At 45.8% G+C, this 27,981-nt stretch overlaps 1 protein-coding gene and 1 long non-coding RNA gene across 2 annotated transcripts in view; both read right to left on the minus strand.

Moving 5' to 3' along the window:
* Nucleotides 1–27,981, minus strand: part of LOC135366497 (uncharacterized) — a 113,830-nt gene that overhangs the window by 84,619 nt on the left and 1,230 nt on the right. The window lies entirely within an intron of this gene.
* Nucleotides 1–27,981, minus strand: part of LOC135366493 (putative polypeptide N-acetylgalactosaminyltransferase 9) — a 133,068-nt gene that overhangs the window by 56,367 nt on the left and 48,720 nt on the right. Inside the window, exon 2 of the mRNA XM_064599205.1 lies at nt 269–356. The gene's annotated coding sequence lies outside the window, so the exon portion shown is untranslated. The remainder of the gene's footprint in view (nt 1–268; nt 357–27,981) is intronic.

A 27,981-nucleotide genomic window follows, 5' to 3' on the forward strand; every position in this document is an offset into this window, starting at 1 on the left:
TTCCTAATTTTACCATTTAGTACGCGGGGACGTTGAATCACAACTCGCAGACGACGGTGGTTCTTCTGCACGGCCACGACCGCTGAAAGCCCGTCCGTGATTGGCTACGGCCGTTGAAAACACGATCCTCATTGGCTGACTCTTAACTGTTACGTCAAGTCGACGAGCGCGCAAGCTTTCTGTATCTATAGGTGGTGTTGGCACCATCCACTGCGAGACGCGTAGCCTTCGCTATGCGCTGCTGCTCGTTCTATCTAATTGCACTTACCAAAGCTTCGGGGTAAGCAGACGACATGCATGCACCCTCGATGGCACGTCACTCCGTATCCTCGGCAACAGTCGGCTTTCGTTTCTCTCTGAAACACAAAAGCAGACGACGTTACAGCGCCTCATATCGACTGCTACTACAATCAATGCGGAAGTGTCGAAAAAAAAAGAAACGCGACATTCTCATGGCACGGCCATTCTAATTTCGTTGCGAGACAAAAGTCATTTTAAACGCGGCGAGAATGTAACGTGTGTGTGAGGGTAAATGGTCCATAATTAAACGTAAGGCTCTTCAAGGGTTCACGGCATCGAGCCAGCGTGCAACAATTATGCGAGCGGGGCGAAAGGTCAATTATACGAGACATCCTGGGCGCGTGCCACAGGGGAGTTTGACAAGGGGGGGGGGGGGGGGGGGGCGTTATGCATGTTACTCGACGCGCAGCACAGCCACGGACAAATTACTGACGCGACGACGGTGGTATACAGCTTCAGTAATGGAACGAAAGCCAAGCGCCGCTGTCAGTTAAACTGTTTTAAAAATGCATTTTTTTTTCTTTTTCGTCTTCCGTTTGCAACGGGTGAGGCCACGAGGAAAGGAGATGGACAAAACAAGAACGAAGAACACGTTTTTGTTGATGAAACATGGATGTCACTGAAAAGGTACGTTAGCCAACTGTAGGACTCGAACCCACATCTTCTGGATTACCGGTCAAATTTGAGGCTTTGTACGTATTTGTCCTTTCTATGTTGTTCCAGCCTCAGAACACCAGTTCTCTCACGTTTTTATTCTCTTCGGAACACAAGCAATAACCCTATCGTTCGCTTCAGCGTGCTATGCGGTGAAGCTCTTTTTCAGAGTGCATGAAAAATGTTAGAGAGAACCTAATCTTTTTTTTTTAATTCCGTGTTAGTGCCGACTCGTCTGGAATGTCTTCGGAAAACCCAGGGAAAACCTCAGAGAGCACAGCCGGTGACAGGATTCGAACTCGTGTTACCTCCCAGTCTGGGCGTGGAAAGCGACCACCTTTTAACCACTATGCCACGGGAGCTGCTGGAGAAGAACCTAATCACATCCCTCAGATTTTGTTTGCATTCTTTAATCAAAGAGTACTTCACTTTCGTACACGATGCAAATGCACTGCGTTTCTTTTGTGGACAGGATATCCAGGAAAACAATATCTAATACCGTTGCGCGAAAGGACAGAATACAACCGTACAACAGTTATATGGGCTATATCAACCATCTGGTATACCTACCCGTAGTTGCTAGCACGATTTCGTACGCAGCTGGAGTTAACAAATAGTTTGCTACGTCCGGAAGCAACAAAGCAATGTGTTAGGTGAGTGTATATATACCCAACAAAAGCGGTCGAAAAGAAACATTTTTTGTAGTGGTTTGTGATGAAAATTGTCATCCGCGAGAGTTGTCGTTTATGCCGCCAGGTGAAGTTACGGCTATTAGATGTATCGGTCGGCGGACGTTTCGGAGAGGACTTCGGGGTTGCGTACTGTAAGCACGCTGAATCCGACGATACCGATATTCCTCCCAACAAATGAGTCGTTTTCTTTTTTCGGAAGTCATATAGGTGGAGCTACGTTACGAAAAAGATACGCTATAAATAGGGTTCCCGGTCTTCGGTATTTGCCGAAAAGCACCGATAAACGTACGCCGGTAATTTTTTTTACAAATTCGATTAAAATTATTATTCACCGATTGTCGTCGAAAATGTCGACTTCAAATGTCTCGATTTCATTTCCTGTTCCTTCGCTCTGAACTGGTTGGCAGCGGACAGTGGACGTGAGGTCGCTCTTGAAAGAACAGACATTTCGTCCGTAGCTTTTCACGGGGTCTTAATGTTGCGGATAGTCAGGATCCAGGCCAGTTACAAATAGATCTGCATAATGAGAATAGGTCTGTTCGGTGAGGAAGTGCCCCAGCTAGAGCATATGGAGACCATGGAGTCTACAGGTACATGTACCTCACGAACTTATCAACCCCTGGTTTTAAAAGTTAGCACTGTAATGAAAAAAAAACAAAAAAAAACAAAAAAACACAAGGACATTAAGTGTTGGTTCATTGTATGCACGGGAAACAGCCGTCACGTTCCTCCGCCGGTTTCCACCGGGTCTCTTCACGTTTCAAAATATTACCACCTAAAGACACAGATTCCTGGTGAGCGAAATAGCCACCGATTTCCCCTATACCGAATTTCTCAAAAATTAAGCACCGAAAACCGGGAACCCGCGAAGGCCATCAAATCCAACACCATATAGCAACGCTATGTCAGGCACTTCGAATGAATATGCCGCGTTTTGGTTTATCCCGTTTTCGGAAGCCCTTATCGTGGATGCCTTTCGATATATAAAACTCGTTAATATTAATAAACCCACCACTATGGAACTACGTATTGCGCAGAACTGAACAACAAATCAATAAGCGCGATGTAATACGCCATTTATTATTCCCGCGGCAACTGTTCTGAGAATTATTCGTTCAAATTTATTAACTTAGGGGGTTCCGGCTGTCTCGGACGCCGTTTAGTAAATCACCATTACTGATTTCATTAAGGAAGCCACGGAAATGCGCCAGAATATGGGGAGATAATTTTTAAGCGCGCACCCAATACTTCTTCCTCCTCACCAGCAGAATCGTGGAATAAAAAAAAATAAAAATAAAAACAACACGCAACAGGAGCTGCAAAGCCGAGATCGATGCTGTCAGGCATCTTTTGCCAGCGTATGTCGTCTTTTCTTTTTCTTTTTTTTTCCCCCGTATAGTTTGTAATTTAAATTCAGTCATCAATATTCGACCAGCGGCGCTCGCGAGGGACAAGCATTCATTAACGATCAGGTAATCTGAATATCGGAATAATTAATACGACAGCCAGGAAGTATACGCGTTATTCAAAAATCAATACGTTTAAAAAAATGTTTCTCCGCAACTGAGGAGGACACCTTGCCCCGTTTTTAATGAATGAAGCAACCGGCTTAGAGCCGCACGAAGAATGAAGAAAAGGAGAGCAGACGATCACCTGCTTGACCACGGTTCGTCTGCTTCGCTTTTCAGGTCCGCCTGTCACGTTTGACAAGCCGAGCCACAACGCCACAATGCAGAAGCCTACAATTTTGCACAAAGAGGACGCCAATTGTGTCTCAACTAGCCGTAAATTTGAAACCAGTCGGAATCCGGAGAGAAATACGAGAAGATTGGCAAATATTCACAGAATTCCAGTTCCGATAGTGTAGCAGACGACAACAGGAAAATTTGATGCGAGGCGGCTCTCCGGAATGAAAAATTGGCTGCATCTTTTGGCATTGTGCCAGAGCGTTAAGATGCGGGAGCTTTGACCGTCACGTCGCCGTACGGCGTGACCACGTGACGTGGTCATAGGGTGTCACGAGGACGGTAGATGGTGCTCAAAGTTGCCACTTTAAAGCTTCAGTTTTCAACTTTCGGCAGCTGAAGGTTTCTTTTTTATTTGCTGTTTTACTTTTGTACAAGTATTTACGTCACTGGGTACGGCAATCCACCACAATCAGTGCAATTCACAAATACAGCAACAAGCAAAACAAACACAAACGAAATGACGATAAAATGAAACGTATGCACATGCAAGTAGCATAGCGCCCAAGCAAAATACACAAGTCTAAACTTTTTGTAGACCTCCCTGTCTCCGGAAAAAGTTAATGAAACATCTCGCGTGTAACCTCAGAAATGAGTCCCAATAAACAAATACTGACTTTTAAAAGTATGTGAAAGAGACCGAGCTACTCCAAAAATTATTTAGGATAGCCGGGTAACTCGAGGAGATATTTAAGTTACCATTAAATTACCACAGTAAGCTGCCATTGAACCATGAACCGGAACTTGGCTCCGGCATACCACGAGTGCACCATCATAATCTCTATCGTCCGGTTCGAATACATCGTACATTTTCTAATTTCGAAACCAAAAGTTCGAGACAGCCAATACCGACTCTGCACCAGAGAATCGAACCGAAATGTTTATAGTTTCGATAAGGGTTGAGTTCCGGTTTAGCTCCGTAAGGCAACTATAATGGTTCGAACCGGTTCAGGGATCAAGCAGATCATTGCAGTTGGATTGAAATTGTGCAATTTTGAGCCCGGGGTCTTTATGTAAAAGGCGCGTTATCGTGTCATCCCTGACCGCCACCGTGCTACCATGTTGCTACCGTAGAGTGAAGTGTCTGTGGAACAGAGACAGAGCACGGGCAAGTGCAAGCCGAGAGTTCGACTTATTTTCGACCCATTGGCGATTTTTAAATACGATGCCAGTGCGGTTTGTTTTATATCAAATGCACAAAGAAAACCAGCTTGGTATGTGCTTTTCATTCTGACCAGCATGAGGGTGGCTGGCCCTTTACCTTCTAAGGGGCTTATGTAACTTCACACACGCATGTTTGAAGTGATGCTGCAGCGTCGTACATTCGGACGCATGCTGTAGCTGAGCTCTGATAGTTTGCTTTCGCGATGCACTGCACAAAAAAGAACAGAAGACAAAAAAAAAAAAAAAGAAACGAAGAAGAGAAGATTTGAAAGACCAAAAGTCGCACAGCCGACACATTCATCCGTTGGTCCACGTGCTCGCATTTATATACAGGATGCCCACGACAGCTGTAGAAATGATCTCTAACACATAGCGTTGTCAATAAAAAAGAAAAAAAAAAAGAAAAAAACTGATAGCTCTTTTATGACGTTTGTGTTACAAATGGGCTGATCTTACAATGCAGCACCTGTTTGTAACAAAAACTTCATACAGGAGAGCTGTCAGATTTTCTTTGACAGCGCTATATGTCAGCGATCATTTCTGCAGTTAGGATGGACACCCTGTATAGCTGGAGCTGATTACTATATTATTATAACATAATTCGCTTCATGAATGCTACCCAAAATGTCGTTGATCCCTAATTCTTATATATATATTCATGTGTATACATTAGTAGTCATAACAATTTTCAGTTACCATCTTTGTTGTTATTATTTCGGGATTCCAGAAAATCCAGAGCATTCCTGCAGGCGGGCACGACTTTTTCGGCAAGCAAGAGGAAGGAAGCTAATAAAAGAAGAAAAAAGACGAAAAATAGTTTTTTATGTTCATGCACAACATGCAAAGTTCCGCCCTTAGTTCCGTATGAACCGTTATTTGAACCGGTTACCGGTATTTTTTTAACGGTTCAGTTCCGGTTGGGCCAAAAATAACGGTTAATAACGGTTTGCGGTTCTGGTTCGGTTCGACTCTCTGCTCTACACCATCGAATTCTTTTCGCAAAAAACCACCAATGCTGAAGAACGAAATCAATAATTACCAGAAACGAAAGTACGTCAACTGTGTTGTATGCGATCACAGGTCGGTTAACTCAACAGAGTTTCCGCACATACAGCTCCTTTCTAAAAAAAATAGTATAAAAATCGTACTCTCAGCAAAATAACTGCGCTAATTTCGACAGGGCACCTAGATTTCCGATCACAGCGAGCGTATCGATAAATTACGCCCATCTATTTCTGCCTGAGTGGCCGCGTGTCCCCATTGTTTAGCTGCGTCGGTGCGCGTAATAAAAACAAAAAAAAAAGAAAGAAAAAGCCCACGATTGCCGCGGGATCGGTTTCCCTCCCAGAGTTGAGCGGAAATATTAAGCGTACTGGTGACGTCATTTCCGCGAGGTGTGCGTTTCCGATAGAGGGTTACGCCAGGAAGACCGCCCGGTGTGGTGTCAGGCGAATCTAGATCGCCGGATGTGTACCCCGAGGAAAGAAGACAGCCCCGCACCGTGAGCGATGCTGCTCTACCAGGAATTGAACGTCACGACTGCCTATCACAGAAAAGTAATGTACGTAACGGAAGACGGGCACATCGTCTTTGTAATGGTAAAGGAGCGACAGTCATCATAAACGGTGTTGGGCAACAGCATTTCTAGTTTTGTGTTGTTGTTTTTGTGCTTTCTAGTATTTCTTTTTTTTTCCTTTTTTTGTGTGTGTGTATTGTATCAGGAAGGAGTGGAGAACAGACACAGTTAGTGTAAATGCTGGGTTGACTTTGGAGGGAACTAATTTACGTTTTCACATACACACTCTGAAAGCGCTAAAAACAGGACACGAAATCACACTTATGGGGGGGGGGGGGGGGGGGGGCTCTCGCCGTTGTGGAGGTCCGTCATGTTTTGGCCATAGAATTTACTTCAGTGCCTTTCAACTAATTAATTTCACTTTATTAGTTAATTGCATCGTTTTGATTAATTCACGCGTGTATCAAACTGTAACGCTTAATATAGTTAATTATATTTATTCGATTAATGAAATCACTGCATTGGTTTGATTAATTTCATTTTACGGCGAAACCCTGTCGTGTCGCGTCCCGTTTGTGTTATTCGTGATCGCGTGTCTTTTAAAATGTGCATGGTTACCGCAGGTTTAAAGTATGGTATTTCTTCCGCTCCATCCGAACATGCCGCAGGTTCGACAGAGGTTGCAAAAGTTCTCCAGCTTACAGACTTGCTTCGGTAAAGTATGGGAAAAATTAAAAACACTTATTTCCTATCGATCATTATCATCAAATAAAGTTGTTCTTGTTTTTCCTCATGCTGTCGCACTTTTCAAGCATAAACGAGAGAGAGAAAAAGAAAAATGTTTATCTTCACTGAGTGCGAATATCCCATTGTCTGAGAAGCATAGAAAATATTCCAGAAAACAAACACGAACATGCTGCCAGACATCTCTTTCCTCCAGCACACCTCACGCTAGAAGAAATTCGCAAGAAAATTAGTTTTTTTTTTTTTCGAACTTGTCACATAAAAGCGGGAAAAACTTGACAGGGCTGGCCTGAACGCCGCGAAGGCTATTACGCAATACAAGTACATTTCTAGCTGACAGGTTTCTGAGCCGCATAGTCCACGGGTGACGTCAGACGAGGTACCTCATTACCGATTCTACGCTGGCCTAGCTCGCGTGAGGAAAGTGAGGTCAAAGGTGAGGGAAAGCGAAAGAAAGTGACGTGTTCACGTCGATGAGCCATGCCTCCGACCTTGGTCGGGGTTCTTCTCTTCCGATTAGCTGCTGAGTCACTGGCAAAAGCGGCTTTCTGTATGAACTCTGCCACTGCAGACAGGGTACACGGCCAAGCTTCGTAAAGCAGATGTAAAGCATCGCTACATTGCATTGCGTTACAATGTTGTCCTATATGACATTCAGCGGTCCGACTGCTCAACGCCCAGTGAAGTTACCAGAGAGTCACGTGACTCATATAGAGTCAAGAAAAGTTGCGCAAATCAAATTGTCATCGAGTGACAGTTACTCATCAAATGTAATTGAGTCGCCTTTTAGCTACTTCAGGCGGTGTCCGTTTAAAGCAGCCAGGTATGTCTCCACAACATATTTTTCATGCCTTCAAATTTTCACAATGGACTAGATGATACAAATATTTACGGGAATAACGAAACTCATTTGTAGAAAACATGGACATAAGCAAGGAAGCACGTCTAAACACGGACGCTAAATTAGTCGCTGTGTGGACTCTTAAAAATGAACTTCACCGCAAAGCACGCTCCTAACCAACCGTAATCTCGAATGATATCGTTATCTGTTCTGATTTGCTGAAAACGGGAGGCGACCGCCTTTTTTGTGACAATTATGAACAGCATAAGTGTCACAAAAAGGCGTATGCCTTCCGTTTTCAACAAATCAGTGCTGATAACAATATCATTCGAGATTATGGTTGGCTAGGAGCGTGCTATGCGGTGCAGTTCATTTCTAAGAGTGTAGACGTGGTGCAACATACAGGGTGTCCCAGAAAACGCGTCATTGAATTATAATAAAAAAAACTACACCACCTAGAATCGTGCAGCCAACGGCATTTGGTCTTACTAGGCTTTTGCCACCTCCTGTTGTGAGTGTCGTGTAACGTAAGTTTAATTATGTAAATTTTTACGAACTGAAGTCGGAAATTTGCCAAGTAAAGGTCACTTTTTTACCCCACCAACGTGAAGAGCGTGTCTAATTTACTTAAATTAATGATAATTGACAGGGATATTCAGGGGCTATCCCATCAGAAAAAATAACCGAAAATCATGCTCTACGGAGCTCCCCGAGGATAGCGCACCACGAATTTTTCAGCGCAATCGTTGTCAGTCCGACGAAAGGAGGTTGGAAACCCAGCCCACACCGCCATCCCAGAAAGAGATAACACAGGCGTGGCTTATCGCGTCCGGCTTTCGCTGGGATCGCACTTTCCCTCTCCCAATTTCAGGAACTGTCACTTTTTCTACTATCACTCTGTGGGCTGCACTCTTAAAAATGAACTTCACCTCATTGCACGCTCCTAGCCAACCACCATCTCGAATGATATCGTTCTTTCCCCTGATTTGTTGAAAACGGGAGGCGCACGCCTTTTCTGTGACAATTATGAACAGCATAAGTGTCACAAAAAAGGCGTACGCCTCCCGTTTTCAACAAATCAGGGCAGATAACGATATCATTCGAGTTGATGGTTGGCTAAGAGCGTGCTATGCGGTGAAGTTCATTTTTAAGAGTGTGGGTTTGGACCGTCCTTTCGTCGGACTGAGAGCGATTGCGCTCAAAGAGTCGTAGCGCATTATGGTCCGGTGCCCCGAAAAGCATGGTGTTCGGCTATTTTTTCCGATGGGATAGCTCGTGAATATCACCGTCAATTATCATTAGTTTGAGTGAATTCGGCGCGCTCTTCATATTGGTGGGGTAAAAAAGTGACATTTACTTGGCAAATTTCCGAGTTCAGTTCGCAAATAATTACATAATTAAACTTACGATACATGACATTCACATCAGGAGGTGGCAAAAACCTAGTAAGAACAAATGCCGTTGACCGCGTGATTCTAGGTGGCGTAGTTTTTTTAAAAATAATAATTCAACGACACGTTTTCTGGGACACTCTGTATACTTAAAGTGGCGCATACATATGTACCACTACAAAACAAATTCATGAAAACTGATTGGGTGTGATGTGGTCATCCCACGAGGAGAAGTTTTCGCACTCTTAGTGTCCCTTTAAAGGTGTACAGCTAATCTCGGTGTATGTAGGTCTGGGTGCCCTGTAAAGCCAGCAGCGAAATGATAACAACACGGAAAGCCAGGGCGACGCAGAATTATTTCTCGGAACCTCGATCTAATCAGGAAGGACTTCCCGTAACACAATAAATATATGCTACATCGTGTATCATATCATATATAACAAGTCGTAGCTCATGATCCCAGTTGTCTCGCGGCGTAAACCCCCAATTATTCATTATTATATAACAAGTCGCAGGAGGAGGCCCCGATTAGATGAAACTAGGACTCGCACGTGTATGACGCGAGCAAGTATGACGTTGATTATTCTGCCAATGACGTATACGGAAAGATACGGCTCTAGAAAGCTAATGTTTTTTAAGATACGTACATGGGCCTAGCCTTGTGAACAAAAGGAAGAAAGAACCACTCAAATAATGGCGGGAAACGCCTCACCAGTGTTGCCAACACAAAGACTGAAATGACACTACACCCTTAGAAAAAGAAAAGGAGTATGATGAAAGTAACTGACAAGGTTAGCCAGCTGTAGGGATCGAACCCACATCTTCTGGATTACCGGTCCAGGGCTCTACCAATTGAGCTAAGCGAACACGCCTCTCCAACGACTTTCGGGGTACGTCATCTGAAGGGACGACAAACCAGCCACTCACTCTCACTCACCCTCCTTTCACTCTTACATTTTTTTTGCTCACTCATATAATTATATAATTGTTATTATATTTACAGACAGATACAAACAAATTTGTTTGTATCTGTCCCTTCTATGTTGTTCCAGCCTCAGATCATCAGTTTCTCTCTTGTTCAAAAAGAGTATAGGTCCTGAAGTAATAGTCCCTTAGAGTACAACTACTCCTCGTTTTAGTCCCCAAACTATGAAACTTGCTCCCCAGAGCTGCAAATATTACCTTGACCCTTGGAAATGTCTGCTTGAACGCGACGGCCTATATACGCAAATATGTGCTCTGTGGGAATCTGATGGCACGACGCGATATGATCTAATGGAATAAGAAACTAATTTTTTCGGCTAGCAGTGGCATACACCCATCAACACGATAAGTATAATTCCGAAGTACGTGCCCTTACTTTGAATGCAGCTTTAGATTGGAATTCGGACCACGATTAATCAGATCGAGTTGTCTTGTGTGTTCACTGTGACCACTAGGGGAGGGAGGGGGGATGGGTGCTATCGATATGCAACCGGGCGTTATCAGGTTACCTCTTTTTTTCTTCTTCTTCTTCTTTTTTTAGGAAGCGTCCCGTTGTTAGAGGTGCGCGTATTGGTCAAACGTGCATTCCTCGAGATGTATGGTCACAAACACCGCATGATGTAACATTAAATGTGCTTCGCAGAGTTTTATTGTTGGCATTCAGATAATATCTTCTTCAGACGCGTACACAGATTACTACTACATCGTGTACGTGATACGCATGACACAACGTATAGTTATGGCTTTTTTCACGGTATTTGCACCCCGAACCAATTTTCTCAAATTCTGGCATAACCCGATTTCTTCCCAAATTCCGCGAGGTCTTTGGACCTCATATGGCTTCGCAGTGAGCCACGAAAAGGAAGAATCACGTGATCAACCTTAATTCTTAAACACCTGAAGGCCCTCCTGTCAGTCACCTCATATAGGTAGTACCAAAGGCCGGCTTTTTTGGACTGTCGGAATTCAATTGTTCATGACTGCAAATCAACTCCGCAGTTTGACTCACACGATTTTAGCTGCACCCAGAAACTTCGGACAACACAAAACACTTTTTCACACAGATTCTTCCCCGAATTTCCTTTCGAAGCAAACAGCCGATTTTTACCCACTAATCTCGAAAATAATAAAACCGCGAAGAACACTAAACGTAATACGTGATTAGAATTTGGGGAGAAATGGGGTTGAACCCCCCCCTCCCCCCGAAAATACCTATACCTACCGACCATACCTATACCCCTTCTAAACATTTGTAAAATATATATATATATATATATATATATATATATATATATATATATACAAGAAAAAAGGCGGGAGGGTGCACTTGAAACAAACTCAGCCGAAGCTATGACCGGACCAACCCAGTCTATGTGGACACGTACCTTGCTTTCTTCTAGCAAACACAAACGAACCGGAAAATACTACACCACCGCCACCCTATACCTTCATTCCCAAGAAAGGAACCGACCCACATTCAACGACGTATACGCGCACTCACTTTCGCAGAACACACAAAACCCGCTTGTACATGGAAATCGAGCAACTGCCGTTGCACGAATCCAGCTGAAACCGTCCATGATATTGACGCACGTACTCCACGTAGTATATCCCGCCGCATCTCCGCATAACGGGCACCATCCCCGTATACCGGAAAAGAAGTCCCAAAGGCGTGCGCTGCGGCCCTTCAAAAGTGGGCAGAGACACACGCGCTCGTCCACGTTCAAACAGTACATCCAAAGGGCGTTCACACTCGAGGCGTCTTTTATGTCAAGATGTACGTAAAAGATCCTCACATAACACAAGGAGGGAGGAAGAGAGTATAAAAGGTATAAAACGACAAGGAAGGAAGACGCGGATCTCCCATAAAAGGCAGCCCCCAAATGTCACCTCTCGAGCTGTTTTAAGCGTAAATATCATTCCCTTTGCCCTTCCGCGTTTGGCAGTAGGTTACCCAAGAAAAAGCGTTGACGTCGTCGTCGACTCCATTGCTTGACTGACGGGCGTCGGCTACATATTGTTTCGAAAGCGGCAAACGTGTGTACATGCCTTTTAGCTACTGAACAGGCTGCCCGGCGGTAAAAGTGTTCGACGTCCTTCTTCTGCCATGTAGACAGCACGCGGAGAAGAACAAACGTTGCATCATCAGGTCGTGATGGGACGCCCCGAAAGGTCATAGCGGCCGCCGCCGCCGCGTTCGTCGCGTACGAGGAAGTTCGCGGAATTATCAGCATATGGGGGACACCCATTCGCTTGAATGATGTTTGGTCTCGAGCAGGATCCTTTTCTTTTTCCCTGTCACACGGGCATTTTCGATCCTGCTCGACCGAACCTGCTTGAACCCAATGCAGATCGGATGGTGCTACACGGCCGCTCCCAAGAAGGATCGAACTTTGATCCTGCTTGACTCAAGACAGTTCCCATAACAGGATTGAGAATTTCAAGACGGCTCGACGGCCGCCATTTGCATCCTCGACCCCGGTGAACTGTCATAATTTAAGACGGACATGCGCGCAAAGCTACAAATGATGCTTACGTCGGTATACGATAAATTACCACTAATATCGCTGTTATATAGGAAACGCGAAATTAATGAGTTCCGTTTATTCATTTGCACAGGTCAACCATTCAATGCGCATTGAAAGTGGCCGTGTAGCAGCGTCAAAACTCGAGCGTGCTCGGGAAGTTCGATGCAGATCGGATTCGAGAAGGATCGAAATGCAAGTGTGACAGGGGTATTACTCCGTGTTGGCGCTGCAACGCAACTGTGGCTCTCAGCGGCATACAAACGTGGGAGGATGGAGAGAGAACAGCAGGAAGTAAGGGGAACCTGATGCTGCGTCCTGGGCAGACTTCACTTCTCGAGAAGGAAGAATAAAAACACTGCACCACGCCCAACGCGAGGACACGAGACATAACAGATTTATGGGACTTAGTATACGGGGGGGTGTTCAAGTCAAACCGGGACTTTCTGTCTCCTGAGTGTACAAATAAATGGCTCGCGCTACTTCTCTTTCGTCATTTTCACACGCGACAGGCCTCCGCGTTCACCACGTGGTGGTCCAAAGTTTGTGCAAAACAGAAGACGCGTGCTGGACAAGATGGCCAACAACGAGGTGAGCGCGCGCATCGAACAGCGAATTGTCACGAAGTTTCTCGTGAATGAAGGTGTAAAGTCATCTGAAATTCACACAAGACTTCAGGCTCAGTATGGCCACGATACACTTAGCCGCAGCAAAGCGTTTGAGTGGTGCAAACGGTTCCGAGACGGCCGTACATCAGTGCAGGACGATCCCGGCCGGGGCGGCTCAAAGCCCAGTGTCAGAGTTCCTGAGAACAACCAACTTGTGGAGCGCCTGGTCCTCGTCAGGGACCGACGGATAACATGGCTCGAACTGGCTCGAAAGACCGACCTTTCTGTGGGAACGTTGAACACTATCATTCATGAACACCTCCAGTTTCGGAAAGTTAGTGCCCGTTCGGTCCCGAGGCGCACGGTTGACCGGCAGAGAAGATTGGAAATCTCCCAGGGACTAAGGTACCGTTTCGACACTGAAGGACAGCCATTCCTTGATCGGATCATCACGTGCGGTGAAATGTGGGCGTACCATTTCACTCCTGAGTCTAAACGCGCATCAAAACCGGGCCCGCCAGCTCCCAAGAAGTTCCGAAGCTCCCCGTCTGCGGGCAAGGCCACGGCCACGGGTTTCTGGGACAAGGCTGGCGTTGTTCATGTTGATTTTCTGCCCAATGGTGCCACCATCAATAGTGCATATTACTGCCAGGTTCTCAGGGATGTGCATAAGGCGCTGAAGCAAAAGCGGCCGGGCCTCATCACCAAAGGAGTCCTCCTCCTACAGGACAATGCACGTCCGCATACCGCGCATATCACGACACGCACCTTACAGGTACTTGGCTGGGAGTTGCTGCCACATCCCCCTTACAGTCTAGACCTCTCCCCCAGGGATTTCCATCTCTTCGAGCCACTGGAGGCGTTCCTCGGGGGCCGCCACTTCAGCTGCGACGACGAGGTCAAGAATGCGTCCGATCATGGCTGCTATGCGCCGGTACTCTACGAATAAATTACGCGATAAAGAAAGCCGTCATATCAGACCAGCAACGTACGTGAGCCACTTGAAAGGAACCAGGCAGTCGTGTCTTCGGAGCCGTTATCGTTGAACGTCTTCCGCTTTAGTAAAACCCGTTAAACCAGCGATACAACTCGATCGCATGTCTGTTGTCGCTTACTTGAGAGGACAGTTGTTTTCAATGGGTGATAACTACGTTTCGCTTTACTTTACAAACGTGGATCGTAATAGATTATCCTAGTAAACAGTCTACGTAGATTAGCCTGCTAAGTGTGCAATATGCCACTTCCGATATTGTGACCACGGTGTGAACGCTCAACATAACACGGGTCGGAACTACGGCTCCGTGAGGAGTGTTTTCGCTTTTTCTTCCACTAGAATCTTCCGTGAAGATTTCGCATCGTGTGAATACACGGTTACAGCAGCAATGACGGACGAAAGCAGCAATCAAGGCAGACAACACTGAACGACAAAAAATACCAGAACTTCATGCGTGACACGGCTGGAAATAACATTGCACAAATTAAACAGTTCTGCACGTGTCTTCTTCTTTTTTTTTTTTTTCACTTTTTGATCTGCTGATCGCCTCACGATCACTCTAATTACGTGACCGCCTCCGATGACCAAATAACGGTGCTCCAGGATGTGCGCAACAAGAACGAAAAATAAATAAAGAAGTATAGGCCCCTTACTATGATCCCTCGCATAATAACGGGGGCACCAGAAACCCCCCACGTTTTTCCCCCGCTGAGTAAGATGAGCGTAAGTAGAGCGCATGGCAAATTTGTACCTCCAGGATGCAATGAGAACGGGACGCCCAAGGGAGGTACGCTCAAGGATTGTGAAGCTTCATGCGCAAAAGTGGGCGCATCTAGATCGGAAGAAAAGAAGTGCGGAATGCGGGAAAGAAAAAGAAAGAAGGAAAGAACAAGCTTACACGTGCACGCTATAGGATCTCGTGAGCGCGCTTGAATACTAGCAGGTGCGACCCCGCGCCTCACGAAGTCTGTTGCGATGCAGACTTCGCAATATGCGGCACGCGCTTTCTGCTATACGGGCGCTTGGTGTCGCGCTCATCAACATAGAATTTCAAAGCAGACGACACTCTGCTCTGCATGTCGTCTGCAAACTGGAAACGGGTGATGCGCCACAGAATTCTACGCCCAATTACAATACTCCGAGACAATTCAAGGGCTGCAGGCACAATGCTGTAACCTCCGCTAGCGTATAGAACGTAGTCCGCACATTGAGGGTGAGGCATATCGCCAGACGGCTCTGGGACATACGGGAAGGTGGTAGACATGGGAGACGTGTAATGTGTGCTGAGTATATCACAACCGGGGTGTTTTCGCAACATGACCAGTGTACAAGCAACAGTTTGAATTTTGAAACGTGTTGTGTTTGAAACAGCACTATGTTGTGACTCGGAAGCGCTACGCGCCCGCCCAACACTCTTAAAAATGAACTTCACCGCATAGCACGCTCCTAGCCGACCATCATCTCGAATGATATCGTTATCAGCCCCGATTTGTTGAAAACGGGGGGCGTACGCCTTTGTTGTGACACTTATGCTGTTCATAATTGTCACAAAAAAGGCGTACGCCCCCCGTTTTCAACAAATCAGGGTTGATAACGATATAATTCGAGATGATGGTTGGCTAGGAGCGTGCTATGCGGTGAAGTTCATTTTTAAGAGTGAAGCCAATCACGGACGTCTTAAGATTTGTGGGCGGGGTTATAACCTGCAGCAGCTGACCTGTCTCGAAGTACGGATAGGAAGCTCGTGAATTGTAGAAGTACACACTTGTGTTCGCACAGTGTTCAAGCTTTCACTGGCATCGACACATGTGGTGCTAGCGCAATTGCTATAAAGTGTACTTTCGAATAGTCATAGGTGAAGGCGCATCTATGGCACGCAGAGAGAGGGCAACCGGTGCACATAAGAATTCGAACGTGGCTTGTATACTTCCGTAAGGAACTGAAAGTGCGTGTTCGCCATGTAAAAGAGAAAGAAACGGAAGGATAATGTGGATAAGCGGAACTTCCGTTTATATGTTGATCTTCATCGCGGTTGTTGGAACATAAATTAGCTCCAGCAAGCGTGCTTTCCAGAAAAAAAAGAAAAAAAAGTAGGCTTACTCTTCCGTTCTTCATTTCATATCCCCGACGCAGGGGCACCGTGAAGGCCTTTCAGGAAAAGGACGCTAGTCTAAATTTGGGTACTGTTTGATTGGCCGCTGTCTGTGCTATTTGAGTGCTTCCTATGAAATCGGCCCTAGACGCGCAATGCCCCCTCGTGCAACGTGCCCAGGCAAACCGCTCGGCAAGAAAAAGCCACAAACATGTAGCAACAGACGTATCACTCCGTAGTCATACACACATATCGAGAGAGAGATAGAGAGAAGGCAGCTAAACAAAGCAACTCTTGGATTCGCAAGAAAGGAAGCCCGTAAGAGGGACGAACTACTTTCGACACACTTGTCTGCAATTCCTAGATCCTGGCGCAACAACCGGGGGAATCGCGCCCCAAGGGGGCTACACCAAAATAGTTTCCGAGACGACACAGTGCAGTCCCGTGCCGTGTGAAGTTACTGGATCGGGATCCCAGATCTGGATCTCCGGTCTAGTGACTTTAGTGTCGTGCGCCACACAGCGCCGCCAATCGGAAGAGGTACTTGGACCCTGCAATGCCCGCACTGCTTGTACTGCCCCCCCCCCCCCCCCACCTCAGAATCGATATTGGTACAGCTCCTTCGTGCACGACACCGCCGGTAGGGGAACGTATTCCGTCACAAGTTGGAGGTTACAGACAAGTGTGCTGCAAGCAGTACATGCTTGAAGACGTAGGGTGCGGTCATGCTATCATAACATAAAGACGAGGACAGGGCACGAACTCACTCACCACGCGCAACTAGGGCTACAGAATCGTCGACTTCGAAGTATCCGTCCAATAAGCACTCTTACCAAGTACGACTGAAAGTTTCGACCAGCACTTCGAATAGAGGGCGATTTCTTTGGCCGCACATGCAACTGAGAGCAGCACTCTCATTTTCTGAGGCAGAAGTAAGCCAAGCAAATAGATGGGGAAAGAAAAAAAAAAAGTAGTTCCCTAAGAGCAGCAGTAAACTGACCATGGAGTAACACCGAGGAGAAAAAGGGGGGTCGAAAGAGAAAAATCAGCGTGGATGAGAAATAATGGTTATAGCCGACGAAGCGGAAGGTGCAAAAGTAACTGCCAGAGGAATCCTGGGAGGATAAAGGTCAGGATAGTCGATGGGAGAGAAAACTCACCACGCACATACTTTGGGTCAGTATAAACAAGGGAATGCAGCGAAGCCATTCGAGGTAAAGTGTGTTAAAGGTGCAATACCGCAGGTTTAGGTGCATTCTCATAAAATGTGTTCAATCAATAGCGTAAATCCTCAGGACAGTAACGTCCCAATTTCCGTCCCAATCACACTCATATTTTTTTAAAGAAAATCCAAATAGAAAAAAATACCGGGCAACACTGTGCCGAAGTAGACACCAACTTCGCATTGCCTGTCAAGTACCACATGCAAAACTACGTTGCATGTGCATAACACTGGGTCTAAAGCAGCAACATGTTCGGCGCGTAGCGTGGAAACCAATATCACACACACAAAAGATAAAATGCTGGATACACAAGCACCAGTGTTGCCCGCAAAAATGAGGGTTATTTCACACCAGGTGTTGCCCCGACTGACTTTATCGCATTTTCGAAAACAAATTAAAACATTTCAGAGTGGCATGTCACCCGTCTGCTCTGTTGAAAGGTATTTATAAGCAACAAACTCTCAAATGACATCAAACATGTATATGCTGCTTGCTTGTCGGCTTACGGTAAATTTAGGTACAAACGGAATTTTCGACTATACCAACTTCCGAATTGTACAAAAAAGAAAATGCTTTTTTATACCCACTCACACACCAATGCAATCTTACCCCGATAATAAATTGGGTCGAGAACGCGGCAAAAATAAGAACACAGCAACGCAGCACAAACGATGAGGACAGGAAATAAATAACAAGGTGGCGGCGTTCACCACCCGTTGCTGAGAGGCTCGTAGCTTTTTCTGCCAATGACCCGCACGGAAGACGAATGCCGACCTTTTCCGGTGCATTTCTCAAAAAAGTTCGGCCTATACTGGGTTTATACGATTTGTTACTACACTCTTAAAACAAAGCTTCACCACATAGCCCGCTGACGGCCAACCATCGTACACTCTTAGAAATGAACTTCACCGCATAACACGCTCCTAGCCAACCATAATCTCGAATGATATCGTTATCTGCCCTGATTTGTTGAAAACGGGAGGCGTACGCCTTTTTTTGTGACAATTATGAACAGCATAAGTGTCACAAAGAAGGCGTACGCCTCTCGTTTTTTTATTTTTTTATATTCAAGTGTTTTGTAGGAGCCACCATCTCCATATTTTTCTTTTCTAATTCCAGCTCCATGCGCATGTAACCATTATGGGTGTCGCTAGTATTCTTATAATCAACGTCACTGCCTGCCGGTAAAATAAGGTCATACGTAGTGAGGGGATCTTTGATTTAGAAACCCCTCCACTCCTTCGAACAGTCGGTAAGAGAGTGAGTGAGGCTGACGTCACTGTGTCACGCGAGGACGCCGTGGGAGTGCCTATCAGGCGGTTCGCTACGCTGCTCTTACGTCACACTCTACTTCTTATGTCACTGCAGCAGATCGGGCAGTGCCTCCCTGGCCGATTTTTCGGGACATTTTTGTAAAACGAATTGCGCAGCGACACCGTTCAGCAAAAACATTTTGCATGGTCGCCCTTGGTGGACTGGATGACTGGATCTGGATCTATTAACAGACTGGGTTTCGAGCAATCCTTTATATAATTTCACTGCTCCTTTGAAACTCCCGAAGCAACCACATTTATTTTCTTTGTCTTCCTCATCTCAATTAACACATGCTCAGATCCTGTACAAATCCTCGAAAGTACTCAACTTTAAAATACAGCTTCTTTTCTACAGATCCCGACAAAAGTTTACGGAACACCACAGCGACATATTTCTTGATCGGAGCGACCTCCTAGCAGCGAACGGGAGTGGACACACTTACTGAGAGGTGTGTGGCGGCTTATAGCGCATTCGGTGCCTGGCTCAAGGACATCGACAAAGCATCTCATGTCTTCATCCGCCACGACGGCATGCGTTCCTTCCTCCAGCCTCCGTACCTTGGCCCTTACAGAGTCCTCAGGCGCGCCTCAAAATTCTTCACGCTCGACATCGCCGGCCGCGAAGACACCGTCTCTTTGGACCGCCTCAAACCTGCGTATCTCGACGCACATGACCACCACCTCCAGAGTGTCAGCTTCCCCGACCAACCGAGTACCAAATCTGACGCCCCTGTCCCATGCCACGTCCACTGGTCTCCCCACATGGTCCGAACCACTCCGTGACTGGCCGGGGGAGTGTCTGTGGCGGCTTGTAGCGCCATCGGTGCCTGGCTCAAGGAAGAAGACAGCATCTCGCGCACCCGGCCGCGGGCTTTTCCCAGTTCCATTAAAATCATCTTCCTTTCTCGCTTGATCCTAGTCTCTTGTGGTCGCTCCTATCTTAGCTCCCACGGGTGTATGGAGTACCCCTGTCACATGTTCGTAAGTCTATCTCCTGTTTGCAGCAACGGTATCGCTCAGATGGCTATATACACCACTCCGGTGTTCCGTAAACTTTTGTCGGGACCTGTACTTATCCAGACAATGCTGCGACATTGGCGATGCCAGTGCCTGTAGCGTCTTACCTCACCGAGAAGCAAGCCCACCCGTCCATGACGTCTCATACTTTCGACTGCTGAACGATGTCATACGATCACTAACAATAAGGAATGCATATCTGACAGGTAATCATACTAGAAGGATGTCACTGAAAAGGTTAGCCAGCTGCAGGACTCGAAACCACATCTTCTGGATTGCCGGTCTACACTCTTAAAAATGAACTTCACCGCATAGCACGCTCCTACCCAACCATAATCTCGAATGATATCGTTATCTGCCCTGATTTGTTGAAAACGGGAGGCGTACGCCTTTTTTGTGACACTTATGCTGTTCATAATTGTCACAAAAAAGGCGTACTCCTACCGTTTTCAACAAATCGGGGCAGATAACGATATCATTCGAGGTTATGGTTTGCTAGGGGCGTGCTATGCGGTGAAGTTCATTTTTAAGAGTGTAGGGCTCTACCAATTGAGGTAATCTCACACGCTTCAGCACATCAATTTTCTTCGTGTCCCTAGGGTGTTGGGGTTATACCCCACTCTTCTTCAAGCGCTACCTTAGCCTTCACTTATAAAGTACAGAGAACCCCTATCGTTTGAAAGGATGGGCATGGAGTACCCGGAGCTGCTAGTGCCATATACAGAGACATATCCTTCATGCCGGCCGACAAATACGTTGAATGCCTCTATCGGAAAACAGTTGCAGTGCTTGAACTTCGCGTGACTGTCCGCGATGAACTTAACGACATCCTGGTACGTATCTCTATTCTACTGGCTAAGTGCCAGAAGTACACGACCACAGTTATACTGCCCCCAGGAGAATGCAGGCAGTTCCCGGCATTTGTAAGTTGGTTCCACGTGTCTGTCTCCAAATGCGCTCTTAAAAATGAACTTCACCGCATAGCACGCTCCTACACTCTTAAAAATGAACTTCACCACATAGCACGCTCCTAGCCAACCACCATCCCGAATGACAACGTTCTCGCCCCTGATTTGTTGAAAACGGGAGGAGGAGCCTATTTTGTTCCGTGCATAATGGGAACAAAATAGGCTCCTCCTCCCGTTTTCAACAAATCTAGGGCGAGAACGTTGTCATTCGGGGTGATGGTTGGCTAGGAGCGTGCTATGTGGTGAAGTTCATTTTTAAGAGTGTAACCAACCATCATCTCAAATGATATCGGTTATCTGCCCTGATTTGTTGAAAACGGGAGGCGTACGCCTTTTCTGTGACAATTATGAACAGCATAAGTGTCACAAAAAAGGCGTACGCCTCCCGTTTTCAACAAATCAGGGCAGATAACGATATCATTCGAGATAATGGTTGGCTAGGAGCTTGCTATGCGGTGAAGTTCATTTTTAAGAGTGTGGGATTCCACTGCGCTGGGCGAATAACCTCGAAGTGTTTTTCTTTACTTTTTTTTTTATTTTTGCAACAAAAGTCGGGACAGAAACTCGTCTATATGTCGTAAAGTTCACGAAGGTAAAAACGGACTAGGAATGAGTAACCTTTCGAATATCCTGCCGTAAATCTTTCAGTTCAACCACCTTCGTGTATTTCCCGTCGAGAAGCGCCTCTCATTTTTCGTCGTATTCACCCTTTAATCTCCGAATACCTCTCATACTAAAAGGCGTCCATAATACAGAAAAAAAAGAAAAGAAGGGTAAAATCATTCCAGGCACGTAGTTGTTGCCTCAATGTCAGAACACCAATATACGGTAAGAACAGGGGAACTAAATCACACACGGTCTTCCTGCAGGGCAATAGCCTGCGAGAGGAGCATAAATTGACACCGGCTTACATGCTGTGACGTCAACAACGTGTTCCCTTTTCTTCCGATAGTGATACCGGTTTCTTTAAAAAGGGGTTAAAATTCTCATCAATCGAAACCGACCTCTTCTTGCAGTCTTGCTGGAGAACTCACTTTCTGCATTCATTTCAATGGCTATTTGGTTCCACAGTGTGTGTGTGTGGGGGGGGGGGGGGGGGCGGAGGGGTGTAAGAATAACTGGCGTTGGGCTCAATGAATACTGCAAAAGTATGGCAATGTTTGCGATGACTTAATTTTCCCGCGAATTTTTAAGTCTCGAGACAACTTAATAACAGTGACAGAAAGGTATAGAATAATGGGAATTTTTGGAGTTACACGGAACCGAATTGACGCAGTTCAATATGCATTGTATAGCCCTATTTTAGCTCACATTTGGTGCGCTTTGGCAACATTTAAACCACCGAATTCGGACATCATGTCGTCGTTCTGCAATCTCATCTCGTTCTGAACTCCCTCGACACCGCAATCCTATTTTCCGCATTAAATCCTTTAGTCCGTGGGAAATAACGGTTCCCCAAGTTGAGCCGGACGTTACAAAAACGACTAGTCCACTCTTTACATGGTTGCTTCAATGGAACTTAAATATGAATGAGGGCAAAGCCAACGTGCCAACGACAGGACTCCTACATACAGACTAGGTTCGAGCCCTGTGGCAACGGCCCAGATTGGCTTTTTCTTGAGTTGTTTGAATATCATTTGTTTCTTGGACGTTCGAGGCGTTTTCAGCGAAGTTTCGGTCGTGCTACATGCAAAATTTCCGGAAATTTTGGATCGCTCGAAAAAAAAAGTTTTTTTTTTTCAATTTTATCCAATTTTTCGACAAAAACCCCCGAAAAGAAGCGTTTTCTTTCGGGGTTTTTTGACGAAAATTTTGATAAAATGAAAACAAACGCGGTTACTCCTGAGTCGAAGCATTGCCGGCCAAGCCACAGCATAGAATGAGCTAGAAACTTTAGTAGTGTTCACCCTCTAGGCATAAATGCAGAGCAGACCATCCCATGAGACTGCTGTCTACTCAGCGATAGCTAATTGGAACAACCATTCACTCCGACCAGAACTCTGTGAACGGGATTGCGATCGCTTGGAGCATCCAGACGGAGCTCTAAGTTGGCGGTTGTTAGTGGATTCGAGGCACCTGAGGCACTGTTCGCTCGTTGGAACGCATCAAAGGCACGAAAATTTACATTTTTGAATTTTGTCGCCTGGAAATTTTGAGCTATTTTTCCGGAGACAATGAAAAAAAAAAACAAAAAAAATGCCCAGAGATTTCCGGTTTTTTTCCGGGGCTTCGCATCTCTATGTCGTGTCAGCCCGCCTCGGATAATTCTCGGTGGTCCTATACTACCTGTCTTTGTTTTTGTCGTTGGTCTAACGTTGGCTGGTTGTACACAGTCTTCGTGACGCGTGCCTTCCTCCCCGCGCACTCCTGGAGCAGCCAGTTTAACGGGTTTCCAAGCGGATATGGACGGCAACTTTCTTGTTCGCAGCATGCGTATAGTAGGATACGAGATACATTTGGCGGAATTTAGAGAACACAATTCCTTAATGGAGCTTCCGACGTCACTGTCGTTGTTAGGGTTCCGCCTGCGCGGACCCACCGGGCTGCACGCCGCTGTTGCGTGTTAGGACACTTCCGGTTCCGGCACGCGTATCTGAACCACAACAACAACAACATTACTTGATTGGTGTGAGTGGGTACATAGACTCATCGCCAGGGGCGGTACTCTACCCCATATAGGGCTGTTGCAGCGAGGTTTGCACAGCGCCATTTCGGGCCCCAACGGCCAATGATGCAACAGTAGGGAGTTTCATCAGCGGATTGTGCATGTTGTTTCAAGCGGTATGGCGCCAAGGAAACCCACAGAAAAAGCGGTGCATCTTGCCAAGTGCGAATAACTCGAGACCATATATTTCAAAGTGTCTAGCAACGCGCGCAAAGTTCTACCTGCTACCTACGAATGTACCGCTTCTGATTCGAAGAGCTAGGGGGGGGGGGGGGGGGCGTACGCCTTTTTGTAGCAATTTGGATATATGACAGTTGCTACAAAAGGGCGTACGCCCCCCTCTCTCACACTTCAAATCAGAAGCGATAACCCTATCATTCGTACACTGTTAAAACAGAAGTTCACCACATAGCACGCTCCTAGCCAACCATCATTCCGAATGATATCATTCTGTGCATTGATTTGTTGAAAATGGGAGGAGGCGCCTATCTGGGACAGATTATCTTGTCCCAGATAGGCGCCTCCCCCCTGTTTTGAACAAATCATGACACAGAATGATATCGTTCGGAATGATGGTTGGCTAGGAGCGTGCTTTGTGGTGAACTTCTGTTTTAACAGTGTAGCAGTGCGGACAACGTGCTATGCGGTGAAGTTCTCTTCTGAGAGCGTACTCCCCCCAAAGCAGCATGTCATATAGGCCTGTCATGTCAGCATGTCAGACGGGACAGGCAGATAGCGCGGCAAGCAAACACATATCCGAAGACAGAGATTTCGCTTCGGAAGAGTTCAACCAGTCACGTGTTACAACCGTTCTCGTGACCATTCATGAACACTTCCAAACTCTCGCATTCTCAGTATTACCGCTATTCCTCCTTGGCGACTTTCTTTCGCGGACACTGCGCAGAATACCGAATGAAGCAGCGCCGTTTACTGTTAGAGGGAAAGTACGCTTCGGAATGCAAAGCATGCTCTCCTATCTAGTCAGAGCATATAGCCAAGTTACGTTCCTTCGAGCTAACCTTGAGGATTGTTATCGTACTTCTCGTAACGTGAAGCGAGAGATTATATTACCTACATCGCTAACATCGCTGTTACGCGTGCCTCCGTTGTCCCGACTGCGTGACGCGTATATACGAGGGGGCAGATTTTAAAACGAAACTCTACCTCATTCTGCCGTTGTAAATATTTTTTTTTTCCGTTCCCTGCTTAGCGAATGCCCCAGACAATAAACGCGCGTGATGCACTCGTTCGAATGACACGTGCCTCGCATAATGCGTGGGTTTGAATGGACTTGTCGCACGTACGTACTTTATAAAGGGGGGGAGGGGGGGTGGAGGTGTTACACAAAGAAACGAATAAAAATTGTTACTTTAAGGAAGACGAAACTACAGCGTATTCGGATTACCGAGTGTGCACAGAAGACAACGTCGACGTACGAGCAATTTTCGAGTCGTTTTTGGTGTATACGAAGAGGGGAGTCAAGTCCTGTAGATCACATCAACAAAATACAGAAACCGACACTGAAGATTTTTGTTTAAGTTTAATTTGTATATAGTATAGACATCATACACGACTAAACATACTGCTGTACAAAGAAAGGTACAGCAGTATGTTTAGTCGTGTATGATGTCTATACTATATATACTTATGTGTGTCACCACTTCACTTTGTACCTGAGGAAGCGTGGACCTCCACGCGAAAGCTTGTACAAATTAAACTTAAACAAAAATCTTCAGTGTCGGTTTCTGTATTTTGTTTAGTCGTTTTTGGTGTATGGTTGTCAAGAACAGCAACCATGGAAAGAAAGAAAGAGAAGGAAAATATGACGCAGCAACACAGCAGACAGACAACAATAAGCAGCAAAAAGAATAAAAATAATAATAATACGTAATAATAATAATAATAATAGGAGGATGAGGATGATGATGATGATGATGATGATGATGATGATGGCGATGACTGATGTGCAGTGGCCATTTGACATCGGGCTTCGATCTACCTTCATTCCTCGATTAAGGCCTGGCTTCACCAACGCCGATTAGCACTTGAGCCGAGTTCGACGGTCCCTTAACTTTAAATTTAACGCTTAACTCTGCTTCACTAAAGGGAGCTATTGTCGCTTAAAGAAATCATCACCAACTGACATTTGTAAAAAAAAAAAAAAAAACGAGTGTTAACTTCAAGTTTTAGCAAAAGTTAACCATGCGTTGGTGAAACCGGGCCTTTTAAGTGTTTCATTTTTTTTTTATTTCCAGTCTTCACTGCACTGTATCGAGTAAAAGAATAACGCGAGAGACGTGACCTGCCCTTTGCTTCGACGTCCTTAACGAAGAACGCTCGTTCCCTTTTCGTGTATAGTACGTGCGTGCGTGCGTGCGTGTCAAAAACGTAAATCACGACAGAGACACCTGGAATGGTTTCGCGAAATCGGGAAAAAATCCAATTTGCCCGTACCGTGTGTGTCCCGAGGCCATAAACACGGGAATTCAATGCCGTCTACATTGACAAGGTGCATTCGCTCCGATTGTGCATTCTATTTCGCCTCTTCCCACAACCGTTGGGAAGACATCCAAAAGAGAGCCTTCTCTCGATGGTTGACCCGTGTGAATGCGTTGATTGTTGTGCAGCGGGAGTCTTTCGCGCAACGACAAAGTCGCTCGCTAAATGAGATTACCTCGAGCATATTTCTTGCTATGATTAGGTCGTCGGCATCAATGCGGGAGACTCAAAAGGTTTAGTAATAGACGGTAATAAATTATGAGGCGACATAAAACGTGGCCAAACCAACAGCTCTATAACAAGCTTTCATTTTTTTTCTTCTTCTCGCGAAATAGTTACTTGCCTTTCATGAGAGTAAGTGTGTTCGTGCCGCACTCTAGAAACTGAACTTCACCGCATAGCACGCTCTGAGCCAACCTTTGCCACGAATGATAGGGTTATCGCTTCTGATTCGAGGAGAGAGGGAGGCTTACGCCTTTTTGTGTCAGTTATCATGTATCCAAATTGACACAAAAAGGCGTACGCCCCTCTCTTTCTCTTCGAATCAGAAGGGGTAACCCTATCGTTCGTGGCAGTGGTTGGCGCAGAGCGTGCTATGCGGTGAAGTTCAGTTTTTAGAGCGCGTACAAACGAACTCTGCCTTTTCTGCCTCCATACACTCTAAAAACAAAGCTTCACCGCACAGCACACTTCTAGCCAATTATCATCATCCCGAATGACAATTAACGCTCTCGATCTCGCTTGATTTGATGAAAATGGGAAGCGTACGCCATTTTTGCGGCAATTATGAACTGCACAATGCCACAGAAATGGCGTACGCCCCTCGTGTTCAGCAAATCAAGGGAAAGAAGGATGTCACTCGGAATGATGGGTGGCTACTCTCTTAAAAATGAACTTCACCGCATAGCACGCTCCTAGCCAACCATCACCTCGAATGATATCGTTATCTCCCGTGATTTATTGAAAAACGGGGAGGCATACGCCTTTTTTGTGACACTTATTCTGTTCACAATTGTCACAAAAAGGGGCGTACTACGCCTCCCGTTTCCAACAAATCAGGGCAGATAACGATATCATTCGAGATAATGGTTGGCTAGGAGCGTGCTATGCGGTGAAGTTCATTTTTAAGAGTGTACACTGTAAAAAAAGAACTTCACCGCATAGCACACTGTGCGCCAACCGTAGCCACGAATGATATGATTTTCGTTTCTGATTCGAGGAGAGAGGAGGGCGTATGCCTTTTTTGTGACAATTATCATATATCCAAATTGCTACAAAAAGGCCTATACGCTCCTCTCTCCTCGAATCAGGAGCGATAACGTGGCACGTGCACAGTGTGCTAAGCGGTGAAGTTCCGTTTAAGAGTGTATACGTTCGTTCCTATTCGCTGCGATTACTTGCCGCATTGCCCTACACCGCGAAAAATAGTGCACCACCATCGGAACTACGGGAGTCCGTCAACCTTAACAAAGTTACAATTTCTCCGGCGGAGTAACTCTGTTAAGGTTGACGGACTACATTTTCTGTCGTTCTTAGGTTAAGTACGGGCACCGGTAGAGTCAGAGCTGTTCCCTGCGCATTCAATTTCAGAAATGCAGGCTAACTCTTTCCTGAACAGAGAAACTGGCTGCAAATTCTCGTGCATAGCTCTTAGACAGCTTTGCTCTATAGCGAACTTATAGTAACCTCCCATGTAAATTTACAATGTACATGTAAATTACAATGTACATTATAGTAAACTTACATGACCCTTGCTAAAGAATGTTACTACTTTGCCATACACTCTTAGAAATGAACTTCACCGCATAGCACGATGCTAGCCAAAACATAATCTCGAATGCTATTGTTATCTGACCTGATTTGTTGAAAACGGGAGGCGTACGCCTTTTTTGTGACAATTATGAACAGCATAAGTGTCACAAAAAAGGCGTACGCCTCCCGTGTTCAACAAATCAGGGCAGATAACGATATCATTCGAGATTATGGTTGGCTAGGAGCGTGGTACGCGGTGAAGTTCATTTTTAAGAGTGTACTCTTAAAAATGAA

Source organism: Ornithodoros turicata, chromosome 8, assembly GCF_037126465.1.
Source record: "Ornithodoros turicata isolate Travis chromosome 8, ASM3712646v1, whole genome shotgun sequence".
Lineage (NCBI taxonomy): Eukaryota > Metazoa > Arthropoda > Arachnida > Ixodida > Argasidae > Ornithodoros > Ornithodoros turicata.